At 43.9% G+C, this 12,965-nt stretch overlaps 1 protein-coding gene across 3 annotated transcripts in view; it reads right to left on the bottom strand.

Moving 5' to 3' along the window:
- GFOD1 (Gfo/Idh/MocA-like oxidoreductase domain containing 1) overlaps positions 1-12,965 on the bottom strand; it is a 364,310-nt gene that overhangs the window by 169,172 nt on the left and 182,173 nt on the right. The window lies entirely within an intron of this gene.

Genomic DNA, 12,965 nt, shown 5'->3' with positions numbered 1-12,965 from the left:
CAGTAGTGAAGCTGCAATCTCTGGTTCGTTTTCTGTGAAAAAATCAGTATGATTTGTTAAGCAGGATAGTGAAACGCTTTCCTTGCATACGCTTTTACATACACATTTACTCTTTTTTACCCTCATAAACAGTACATCCTATGCACTATGTTTGGTACAACATTAGTGTGTGCTACACTGTTGTTGTATTGACTTGAATAATCATTGGGTCATTGGGAGAAAAAAAATCCATAGAGGGTTAATAAAACCCTAATACAATTATGTTACTGTGTGCTAGTATGGTTGTTTGAAGTGTGTTGTTACTAGGGAAATGTTTACAGTAGTTAGATACCTGTTGACGTATTCTAACTACATTAGACTGTAGAAGAGGTTTTGCAGTAACAAGAATTGTGATGGCAAATTTCAAGTGTACTGCAATGAAGGGTATTTTTTAGATAGTCATATACCTGTTGCCATATTCTAACTATCCTGACTTTTAAAAGTACTATTGTACTATTATGGCTGTAGTTAGAAACCTGTTGGCTTATTCTAACTTTTTATTGTGCTACTGTTTAGTGAGTACATTTGGGTTGAAGGAATATTAACCAGGCATTTGTTAGATTTGCTTGTAACTTATTTTTTGGAGTAACAGAGGTGTGGTAACATTCAAACCAACCATTTCTTTTTTGACATATGCAGTATAGTGCCCTGAAGTGGTTGTGACACCGGTGTGATATATTATACCTACTGTTGTGAAGGTTTTATTCCCAAGAGTTACTTGGCTGTGTCTAAGTTTAATATTTTGGCAGTAAATGCATACTTGCCAACATGATCCATTGGAACGCAAGTTCCAGATTGTAGAGAAAAAACCAGGACTGGATAGGCACCTACAGATTGGAATGTTAGAAAGTATGCATGTACTGCCAATGTATTATACTTCCACATACCAAGTGCCACTTACAAATGGTGTACAAATCTTATCCGTCTTTTTCTTTATTTTTGAAAAAAGTTACACGGAGTGCTGCTATAAATGCACATATACATTTTTTTTTACTTTTATGAAAATGCTCCGAAAATGACATTTTTTAAATGCACAGAATTTTATATTTTTCATTCAATGTAAATGTCACACTTTAGAATCTTTGAGTCCAGTCCAGTTTTTTTCTTTGCATTCTGGGACTTGTAGTCCAAGTTATATAATGGCAAAAGTGGAATTGCAAGTCACAGAAAGCAAAGAAATAAATTAATACTTAAGAAGCACCCACAGATTGGAATGGCATATTAAACTTCCACACACCTAGTGCCACTTGAAAATGGTGTACATTTTTTTACATTTGCTTTTTTTTGTTTTAGAAAAAAGTTACACACAGTGCTACTATAAATGCACATATGCATTTTTTTTAACTTTCATGAAAGTGCTCCTAAAGAGAAATATTTCTAAACACAGTTATATGTACACCAAAATGTATGCATTTCCTGAGATCTCCTGGTCCCAAAGATAATTTGCCATTGCGTTGCTGTGGTTAATTTGTTATGTCCTCTCAACCAATTTCTGGGTGCTGTTTTTAATTTAGTCGACTCTGAATGTATTTCCGTAACAGTGTATGGTTGTGACTTTAACATTCCCAAATTTATCCTAAGCTCTTTTTTCTTGTTAGCAATAAGCACATCATACATTTTGCCAGGGATTTGTTTGGGGCAATTGTATTTTTTCTATTGTTTAGCTATTTGTACATACATCTGTTCAATTTTGCTAGACCCTTCAGTTTGCTCAAATGAAATCAAGAGTTCACTTCCCACAAACTCTTCAGATAAAATGTTATTGAACAGCTCAACATTTTTCTTTGTCCACATAAACCTATTACCCCGACTCGTCATAGTATAAGTGCCTTGCAAATATTTTTGCTGGACTTCATTATCCCAAGACCAGGTACAACAGTGGTCACTAAACCTATTGGCTATCAATCTAAAATCTGTAATTCTAAAAGATTAATTATAATATAATATTATAATTTAATATTATAACCCATTGAAAAAGCTCTGCAATCAAAAACACATAATCTATCCATGGTCACGAGTGACCATTAGACCAAGTGTATTGAAGTTTTGGGCACAGTCATTTTTGAAATATAATTGAACCAAATCTAATCTTTCCAAAAAGAAACTCCAGTTTCTGGCAGGAGGATTCCTTGGCTCCATAAACGCATCTCCTTCAAGTGCAATCACCCTGTATGCATTATTACTAGGAACATAAAGTACTTTAGATTTCAATTCAAAATGAAAATCAAGATTCCGCTGAAAAATGAAGTTACCTACTATAATATATTGAAACTGAGGATAGGCATAAGTCCATTCATTTATAATTATTTCTATGTTGCTTAATATGTGAGGAGTAGCTAAGCCTCCAGAAGGACCATAAACATTTATCACTAATATCTGCTTATAGGTAGCCGGCATGAGAGTAGTTACTAATGCCTTCAAAACAAATTTATTAGCCCTTGGAGGAATTCTAACATGCCCAGATTATTATGTGCTCCTATGATTAGTCTTCCTGAGGGCCTACCCATTTCCCCTATATCAGCTAAAGGCTGACTGATTACATATCCATCTAGATTGTAGGTACATGTGAGCCAAGTTTCCTGCAACAAACAAAGATCAGCCTTTTGCTAAATGGATTGTCCTTGAGGGTCTTAAAAAAAGAATAATGCTCCCGAGTAGTCCACGAAAGTAATGAAAAATGGGGTAGAATGTTTGGAAAAGAATCATGCTCCACCATCAAAGGCCTCTAGTGCGTAATTATCATAGCCCACTCTAGGGCAGCATAACGGGGTTCACTTATGATTGTAAGGACCTTTTTCACTATAGCTTCAACGTCTTCAGGGCTAAATGATGGCCTATCACTAGGTGGGCATTTCCCACCCAGGGTCCCATCCTGTCGGCATAGGTTTCCTTGATAGCCCATAAAATCATATCCCAGTCGTAGAACTTCATGTGAAAAAGACATGAGTAAGTCCACAACAATAGGTGATACAAAATGGAGCACTGCCCAATTAGTGTCCTTAATTGTCTAAGATATTTATTTCTAGTCAAATCCTTGGTAGAGATATTTTGAAGTTGTGGAAGACTATGAATTAACTATAATATGTTACTTTTCAAGAACGGGCTCTCTGATGTGGAAAAAAGTTCCACAATCATCAGTCGATTATCCTCAGGTTTCCCCGATTGTGATAGGTTAAACCGCTGTAAATCGTTAGCTTCTTGTTTTTAAGCAGAAGCCGCCTTTGCCAATGGATGATGAAAAGGCCTATTATGGTTACTAAATTGGTTGTGAGAAGGCAGGTCAGTTGCTAAATACTCTTTCACAGGAGGAGTATTACCAGAGAGGCATGCTTCTATGGTTTTATCAGTCAAAGACTCAGGTTGTCGAAGCCAGGAGTCAAGAGGGCCCACACACTTTCTTGCTATTATATATGAATTAATAGGAGAAGGCGAGTTGGTTACCAGCGGCTCAACTGGCTTGTGAGCAATGGCCCGTGGGACTAGGTCGCAACAGAGTGCAATTGTAGGCCGGTCACAGTTTCTCCTGCCTCGTGATTTGGCTCAGGCCTAATAAGACCATTAATTGGCCCTTTTTTATTTTTGCCTCTCTGTTCTCTACCACGTCACACTCGACATTCTCTGCTGATGAACAAGTCATAAGGCATAGATAATTCTGATGCCAGGGGTTCAAAGTTAGGCTGTGGCTCATTTATTTCCAATTGAAGAGGCCCACTGTTAGAAGTGGAAGCAATGGCGTTCTGCGATGCCTCCTCTACGATAAGAACACTGCCCTCAGTTGGTGTACTATTCTTTTCACATATCATAATGCGAGAACAACATCCATCAATCTCATTATGGCTTCTTAGATGATCCTTTGTTCCTTGTAGATGTTATTACAAAGTGTGAAGAGGGCTTTTGTTATTGTCAATTGTTCAGAGCGTTCAACAAGTGTCCGAAGACCCTGATGTAAATGAGGTATCCGGGGCAGAAGAGGATGTGTATGCACTCAATTTGCACCAAGTTCGGTGTAGCTGATAGATTAGGCAATTTAGCACCCCCAATGATATACGCTGATGGATCAGTTCCTGAGTGCAGTATGTTTTCAGGCATTTCTCCCAATGACTCTCTTTGCGGACTCAAACACAAATTCAACGAGGAATTACTGTCAATAGGGGGCGGAGTGTGGATGTATCCAAAGGGGCCAAAGAAAAACCGTAATTGCCGTCTACAGCCAGCGCTTCATTATTACAAGCTGAGCTACTCAATTGAAGCGTTTCATAAATGTTGTTATTTTATCCTGCTCTTTGACTTCCTTAGTAATCAGGGCAGTGGCGGCATGGTCACCAGAATCGATGGAGCTAATGGTACTCATTTTTGGCTTGGGCTTACTGCCTTGTTTTTCTCTTCCGTCTGTGTATGGCTGTTTCCCACATGCCGTACTTCGTATCTTTTCAGATTTGCAAGCATCCATTGTTTATCAAAAGTACAGACCACCCTCTACCACCAGCCAAACTGCCAAACTGCACTTTGTAGTAGAACGGCCCCCTACTTTTTATATTGGCACAGCATAACCTGTGTGCCAGGTAGGAGGTAAATTACATTTATTAAGGTCCACTGTATAAAGTGATTGTAAAATTCCTGCCCGCATACCTGGGTCCCCTTTCAAAACAAGATTGGAGAGCCCATCAAGATATACTGCTCTAGAGCTATTTGATTTCAGTATTTTATATTGATTGTAGAGGATAACCCCTTCTATGGGGCTAAAGCTTCCAATTCATAAATTGCCTCTAAACAAGTACAAATTTAGTAGCAAACTACGTCGTCCAGGTTGATTCCGAGATCGGGTTAGTTTGAAGGGTCTTTTGAGTATTTCCTAAATTATTCATGCACTTCCAAAAAGTGAATGAGTGCTTGGTGTTAATATTTCTGAATATAAGTTCACTATAACGTATGTGCATTACACATTTATGAGAGTTAATGCAATGTGTAAATGTTTGGTTTAGCTTCTGCTTCCTGTGACCAATATCCCAATACAAATAGAAGGATCTTTCATTGGGTTCCTGACAGCTTTGCGTTATTCTCTTTTCCTTTAAGAAACTTCTATGTCATAGACATGAGATGAACCTAATTTTTAAACATTTCACTGGACACCTGGCGAGGGTGAGCCACCCAATCAGGTGGCTGCAACAGCAGGCGAGAATACACAATCCCCTTTCGTTATTCCAGCCACCTGATGCCCTTCCCCGGGTGCCGCCTTTATTTTATAACCTGGGGAAGCAACAGCGAGCCTCTCCCTGTTGCCTCCCCCTCTCACCCCCCCAACTTGCCTGCAGGACTGGAGCCTTGGGGTCTGGTCCCCAATCTCCTCCAGTCTGGTCGCAATTGAAATAGAAAAGGGACTAGGTCCCTTTTCGGATGACTGAGGCCATTTTGGAATTTGTTTTCTGTGGCCGCCGTCATCCAAAAGGGAACTAGTCCCTTTTCCATGTCAGTGGTGGCAGTCATTTCTCTTAAATTTCATCGGATGAAAAAGAAGAAAACTGTTTGCAACCCGCTAAATCCTGGGGTGCGAAGAACTTTCACCCCCCGGATCGGGGCTGCCATGGGCTTTGACAGCCCGGGCTGAGGCCCTCACTTCGCTTGGGCTTACCAAACCTCAGGCTGACGAGCCGTCTTTAAGGCCACGTCCACCCCCAGCTGGGGAGTGAAAGCTATATTATTAGATGCAAAAATATTGAAAACTTGATCACTCAGCTCTTTAAATAAAAAAAAAGGAAAAATAGGAAATGTGTGTCAGTGATATTGTTTAACTATTTTCACAGAATTTCTATGTATTTTGCCATATTATCGGACGACCAAGAAATTTGATTTACAGAATTGTTAACTTCTAAAAAAGGTAAACCGAAAGCTGTCATAATTGTAATATAGGCGATTGCAATACTATTAATAAACAGTAACGGCTGAAAATATCATAAATATAAAACCAAATGGTTAAAAAGTTCAGATTTTGGCTGTCCCAAAGATACGTACAGCCAAAAATTTCATACATTTTAACCATTTGGTTTTCATTATAGTGAACAAGGGAAGCAGGTGTTAGGGGGGTGTCCCCCACACCTTTGTTTGCTATAATGGAATCGGGGTGGCGGGTGTGTCCCCCGCATCACAAAAAAAGTAAAAAAAAAAAGAAAAGGACCCTGTAGCGCCGGTTCCCATCCACGGAAGTGAAGGGAACTGGCACTGCAACGACTCTGCGACACACAGCGAAGTGTGCCGCCAAAAGGTAAGTAAGAGGATGAGAGGTGCGGGGTATAGAAAGGCCATGTAGTAGTGGGGTGATCATTTCAAATACGAACATTTAGAATGCAAGATTTTCGTCATTCGAAATGTTCGTATTCAAAATAATCACATACATCCGTAATAAACAAGCATAGTCCCTTTCATGATTAAGTATGTAGAACGAAAGACATAATCAATTGAAGAAAGGTAAGGAGCATGCCACCAAGAAGGGCCACTGGGTATACTTGTGTATTGCTGCTCAATTTGGGCATCTGCCAGCAATTCATTAACTCAACCCAATTGTCGCCCCTCTCCTCTCGATAAATCATGGTTTGCACTTCATCTATTCGAGAGACGTCAGGACAATAGCAATTTAAGTTGCCTGCTATAAATATAAAAAAAAGATTTGTTTTGATTACACCATGTGGAAAGAAGATCTCCCACTATAGAAAGGAATGCTCCTTAATCCATCCAAATTGGATTCCAACTATATGTTAATCAGCAGGATTTTATGTTCTTTTTCCCTCCCAGACATCCCAGCAATGGCTCACTGCCATAATTTCTGAGCCCAGTTTCCAATAGGGGCACTAGAAGGATGACCTTCAGGGCCTTTAACTGCTTTCTTTTTTTTTTAAAGATGGCGTAGACCATCCAAATAAGGCGTGTCAATCACCCACACTTCCTGTATATAAATATGAAAGTTGCGAAGATCTGTGAAATCAGGCTGGGCATTTAAAAAGCTGGAATAACCTCTGGAGTGCCATGAGATTTTATGTATTTATTTATTTATTTATTGGACATTTGTATGGCGCCTATACACAAGTGTTTCCAGGTGCCACAAGAAAAACTTGGGGGAGGGCAACATAGGAAGAACAACAACAAATGGTTATATTGGCCTTAAGGCAATCCTATGGTGCAAGAGCAAGAACAACATGGTAAAAGCAGGGGGGTAGAGGGCGCAGTGCAGGAGTGGGGTGCCCATGGGAAGGGGAGAGGGCAAGTGCCTGGGGTGGGCAAAAAGGCAAGTGCTGGTAGATCCAAAAAGGCAAGTGCTAGGGCAAAGGGAGGGGGAAAGGAGGGGAAGTGCAGAGGACAGGGTGGACTAGGATTAGGGCTAGTCCAGGGGAGGGAGCCCGAGCGCCATGCAGTGCTGGCGAGGGATGCTGAGTGGACTGGTCAGTGGGGGTCTGGCCCCTGTATAACTCTGAAGGGGCCAGGCCCCAGTCACAGCTGCAGAGGGAACAGTAGCAAAGGAGGGGGAAAGAGAAGGAAGAGGAGAAAAGGAAAGTCTTGAGAAGTTTTCGGAAACTTAAGAAGATCCGGCTCAAGTCTGAGGGGGGCAGGGAGGGTGTTCCAGTGGGCAGAGTCAGCCGAGGAAAGGGATCTACCTCCCGCTCTCTGTTTGGAAAAACATTTGGCTCACAGAGAGTTGGAGCCAGAGGATCGATGAACTCTGGCCAGGAGGCATTTAGGGAGGGAAAGCTGGATGTAGAGAGGACCCAGACAGCCTTGTGGATGATGCAAAGAGTCTTGAATTTGAGCTTTGTGGTCACCGGGAGCCAGTGGAGAGATTTCAGGGCTGAGAGATGCAGTCCCTGGGCTTGAGACCAAGGATAAGTCTTGCAGTCCTGTTCTGGATTAGTTGAAGGGGCGAAGGGAGGAAAGAGGCAGATTGAGGAAGAGGCTGTTGCAGTAGTCCAGCCTAGAGAGAACCAGGGCTCGCTCTAGAGACAGTTAGCTTCTGGGGGAAGGTGAAGAAAGGAAAGATATCCTTGAAGAGGTGGAGATGGAAGTTGGACTTCTTGGCAAGGTCTGTGATGTGAGGGGAGAAAGAGAGAGCAGATTCAAAAGTGGCCCCAAGGTGTTTTGCCTCATGTGAGTAGAGGGAGGGGACCCAAGGAGGCTGGCCAGAGACTGGGGGGATTAAGTAGCAGGCATCCCATTAAGAAGGATCTCTGTCTTACTGGCATTAAGGCAGAGATCATTGGCAGAACACCATGTCAGGCCATCGAGTATGAGAGAGAACAAGGAGGAGGAGGATGCCAGCTTGAAGGAAAGTTGGGTGTCGTCTGCATAACACTAAAAATGAGGGGAGAAGGAGGAGATCAAGTGTGCCAGGGGGGCCAAGTAGATGTTGAAAAGCCAAGCCGATAGGATAGTGCCCTGAGGAATGCCACAGATAGACAGTGAGGTTGAGGAGAGAAAAGCACCCAAATGCACTTGGGAGGGTCTGTTTGAAAGGAAGTAGGTCAGCCATGCCAGTGCCCCGTCTGTGATGCCAAGGGTATCATGGAGACGGTTTATGAAGACAGAGAGATTGACTGTGTCGAAGGCAGAAGACAGATCGAGGAGGATCAGACCAGAGGGTGTGTAAGAATTCAGGTTAGAGAGCAGGTCTTCACGGGTGTTCAGGAGAGCAGTTTTCATGCCTCTGGATGCCCTGAACACAGACTGGTGGTCAAGGAGTCAGCCAGCCAATTAGGTATGTTGAGTCAATTGTGGGATGACCAGCTTCTCCATGAGTTGACCCAAATAAGGGGTGATAGATTAGTTAGTCGGCCAGGAAGGGTCTGCATGTGGCTTTTTTATTAGGGAATGCACAAGAGAGTGCTTAAGGGGTTGTAGGGACGGTGCCCGTGGTGAAGGAATGTTGCGGAGGTCAGCGCCAAGGCTGGGGCAAGAGAGGCAATATTGTCTTTGATGATTCTGAAGCAGCCGGGGAGCACCTGTTTAGAAGAGACTTTCATAGAGCGGGCAACTCTAGAGATCTCATCTGGTGCAATGGGAGTGAACGAGGAGAGTATGGGGGAAGAGAGGCGGTCCAAGGGAGGCAAGAGAAAGGGGAGGGGAGTTAAGGGGGGAATAGAGGTCAGGGATGACAGGATGTCCAGGACTTTGGAGAAGTGGGAGGGCAGTGCAGAGGGCCTGAGAGGGAGGAGAAGACTGTGGTAGGATTAGCAAGTTCCTTGCAGATTTTGAAACCTTCAGCCATGTTATTGGAGGCTCCAGAGATATAGGCTTGGACATGAGCACTCTTTTTGGATCAGATGGTGAGACGGTATTGCCTTCAGAGTAGGCAGCAGCCCAGTTTGTCAGAGGATGAGCTAGATGTCCGCCACGTCCACTCTACAGCCTTATACTTGTGTTTCAAAGCTGCCAGGTCGGAATTACAACAAGAATTGCATTTTGAGGCAGGCTTCATGTGGATCCTCATGACAGGGGCAAGGATATCCAGGGTGTTGGAGATAGAGAGATGGAGGATAGCAAGAACAGAGTCAGAAGGAGAGTCAAGAGAATGGGGGGGTGAAGGAGGAGGCAAATGCAGCAAATGACACACACCACCTCGGTGGAATGACAGAGAAGGAGACTGCTAGTGTGGGTGTTGGCATCGTCAAGGGACAGGAGACGTTAAGGTGGGTGGAGAGGAGAAAGTGGTCAGACCAGGAGAGAAGGGTAGTAAGAGGGTTGGAGAGTCGGTTGTCTGAGATAAGAGTATCCAAGGTGTGTCCGGCAGAGTGGGTGGGGTCAGAGAGAAGGATAGTGAGGGAAAGGGAGCGGCAGAGGTCACGAAAGGGTGCAGTATCAACATCGAGGAAGTCGAGTTGGCTGTGAATGTCTCCAAGGAAGATAAGTTTGGGAGAGGAGGCAAGAAGAGAGAAGAGGTCAGCCCATTCTAAGAGGAAGAGGGTGGTCGGCCCAGGGGGCCTGTAGATGGTAGCGAGAGTAAGAGAGAAGGTATGTGAGACAGAAAGCCTGCAGATTGGGCTTTCAAAGGATGGTTAGGGTTGAGTGGGGATGATAGAGGCAGGTACCCATTCAGAGAAAATCGGAGCCACTTCGCCACCAGGTCGGCAGGGTCTGGGACCTGACAGGATCTTGTAGCCCTCGGGGAGAAGAGTGTCAAAAGCAGTGACGTAGCTGGTCTTGAACCACGTCTCAGTGAGAGCATGGACGTCGAGGTCAAGGTCTTCAAGGAGTCGACAGATGTCAGAGGAGTGTTTGATAGCAGAGCGTGAATTGAGGGCAGCTAAGTGAAGCCGGTTGCCCCCTAGAAATGTTTTGTGGGGGGCACAGGGGTGGGGGGTAACCACTGGGGGGGTACTGGTGCTGCAGGTTGGAGTGGTGGCCGCAGAGGGGGAGAAGTTGAAGAGAGTTGGAAGACAGTTCGTCCCAGGAGGATAGCTCAGCGGCAACGTGCGCGCCTTGAAAGCAAGACGACACGAAGCAACACAGGTTCGATCCTTGGGTCGGCGCTTAGAAACCACTGCGTGTTTAAGCGCGTTATAAATAACGCAACTAAGACAAAAAAGAAGCAATTACGCAAAAAAAAAATAAAAAATCCTGTAACAGCGCCTCGATGCCCGTGGGCTGTGTGAGCGCTTTAAAAATGCTAAAAAAAAATAAAATAAAGGAGGAGGTTGGACTGAGCCCTGGACCATGACAGTGCCATTGTGATAGACATTAGAAGTGCACTTGGAAGATGTGAAAGGCCAAGAGTTCTTCCCATCTCTTAACACCAGTAATGGGAGAGGAAGTCAAAGGGGAAAGGACAGAGACCCTATGGGGAGTCCATATGTCAGAAGAAGGAACAGCAAAGAGAACGTCAGTGATAGTCTGTCTGGAGGAAGCATTGGTGTAGGTGTCTGCAATGGGCAGACCTGGGTTGGATCTAAGGAAAGCCTTTCTAAGTTTCTTTCTGCCAGACATCATGAGAGAAGGAGGACAGTTGATGGAGAAGCAATTAGAAAAGATTGGGGAGACTGAGAGCAGCATGGGGGAGAGAGAGAGGAAGAGGCAAATAGGAGGATAACCAGGGAGAGGGATAGAGGCACTTTGTAACAGTAGACCTCATAAGCAGTACAAAATGGAGGATGCCCAGTTGTAGAAAGTACACCTAGATTCGAATTTGCCAGAGAGCCCTACATGCAGTACAAAATGGAGGATGCCCAGTTGTAGAAAGTACACCTAGATTCGAATTTGCCTGAGAGCACTACATGCAGTACAAAATGGAGGATGCCCAGTTGTAGAAAGTACACCTAGATTCGAATTTGCCAGATAGCACTACATGCAGTACAAAATGGAGGATGCCCAGTTGTAGAAAGTACACCTAGATTAGAATTTGCCAGAGAGCACTACAAGCAGTAAACTCTTATATCATTATTGTCAAATGTATTGTTTGTTTAAAGGGGCCAGTAACTCCTTAACCTTTTTGTTCACACAGAATCATTATTTATTAAGTGCACAGTCCGAAGACCCGTACCCTCTATTATAGACCGCAAATTATTGTTTGCTGCGGGTACAATTGGGTTTCCAGGTAAACTCTCAACTGGCCACCTTGAACATCAAACGAAGAATGCTAAAGACCACCTCTGCCCCTGCGGAATCTTCATTGGGTCTTTCGAAGGCCCATCCATGCAGATGCAAGTGCCCGCCTTGTTTGCCAACCTGTTCCCGTCAGAGTGTAAGGAAGACCCCAAATTACTAGATGACCCCCTAGCTAGACAATCAAATGTCAAATGAATAAACCGACACATTTGCAGCCTCGAAGGCTATTCTAACACTGGATTAGTTATCCATTGCTGTGACTGCTGTCCTGTTCAGTTCCCCATTTATATAGACTCCTGGGACATTGGTGACCAGTCTCCTGTGATTGGAGATCCCAGGGGAATGGAGGAAGAAGGGGGAGTGGCGTGGCTGTAAGTACAGTCATAGCATCTTTGCAAAACCGAGAAGCAAATGAGACAAGAGCCTCTGAAGCAAAGCTGTGGGAGGCGGGAAGAGTTTTTCCACAGCAACGCAGAGCTCGCGCCGCACCGCCCTCGATGTGTTTGTAATCTGGGTCAGTGGAAGCATCACGTTAGGACGGAATAAAATAAAAACCCCATCATCCTGAGTGACAGCAGAAATTAATAACCGCTGAGGCAGACACTCGATGAATAAATACACCGTGGCACCAACTGCCAGCATTTGGAGTCCGCCATATTAAAAGGCCTCCAAAGGCTCTTCCCTTTGGAAAATGTCTCCCTTCCAGCAAGCACTCAGAGAATGTTTCAACGGTTGTTTTGCTTATAATGTAATCAACCTGCGCATGTGCGGGTCCAAGTGGGCAAATGTGGGTTTTAGAAAAAGAAAACTGTCTGATGAATAATTATTCAAGCGGAAAATCTATGAATAGCTGTTGCCGTAGAAAAAACTTGACCTCAAAAGCATGTTTTTAGTTGTGTCCAAAGCGTGCATAGATTCTAAACTTGTCTGCGAAAATCTACAATGCTTTTCCAATAGCCCGTGGCTCCGCACCTTCAAATTGTGCTTAAACGACTCCTCTATCGTTGAAACACACGATTATTGTGTACGGGTTGTCTGTGCCCTGCGGAAAAATTGCATACCTGTATGTTCTAATCCTTATAATTAGACAAATACTCCCAACATACAAAACGGAGTAACAGAGGGGTGTCTGCCCCTTATTTCCAGCTGCGCAGCTGTGGTGATGAGTTCGGACCAGAGGCCTCAGCAGAGCGCGCCCCACAGGGCCGCCCTCCTATTCGTGTATGGTATATTCTAGGCCAAACAAAGAGTACATCACAACACATTACCAAAGTTTTTAAAATCAAAATGTGATTTTACTTGCCTAAAATACGCATGTCAACTATGAGAACTACCGTTTTACGCCC

This window comes from Ambystoma mexicanum, chromosome 5q (assembly GCF_040938575.1).
Source record: "Ambystoma mexicanum isolate Mex_15411 chromosome 5q, UKY_AmexF1_1, whole genome shotgun sequence".
NCBI classification, from domain to species: domain Eukaryota; kingdom Metazoa; phylum Chordata; class Amphibia; order Caudata; family Ambystomatidae; genus Ambystoma; species Ambystoma mexicanum.
Note: the sequence above shows the minus strand (reverse complement) of the source record. Positions and strands in the feature narration are given on the sequence as shown.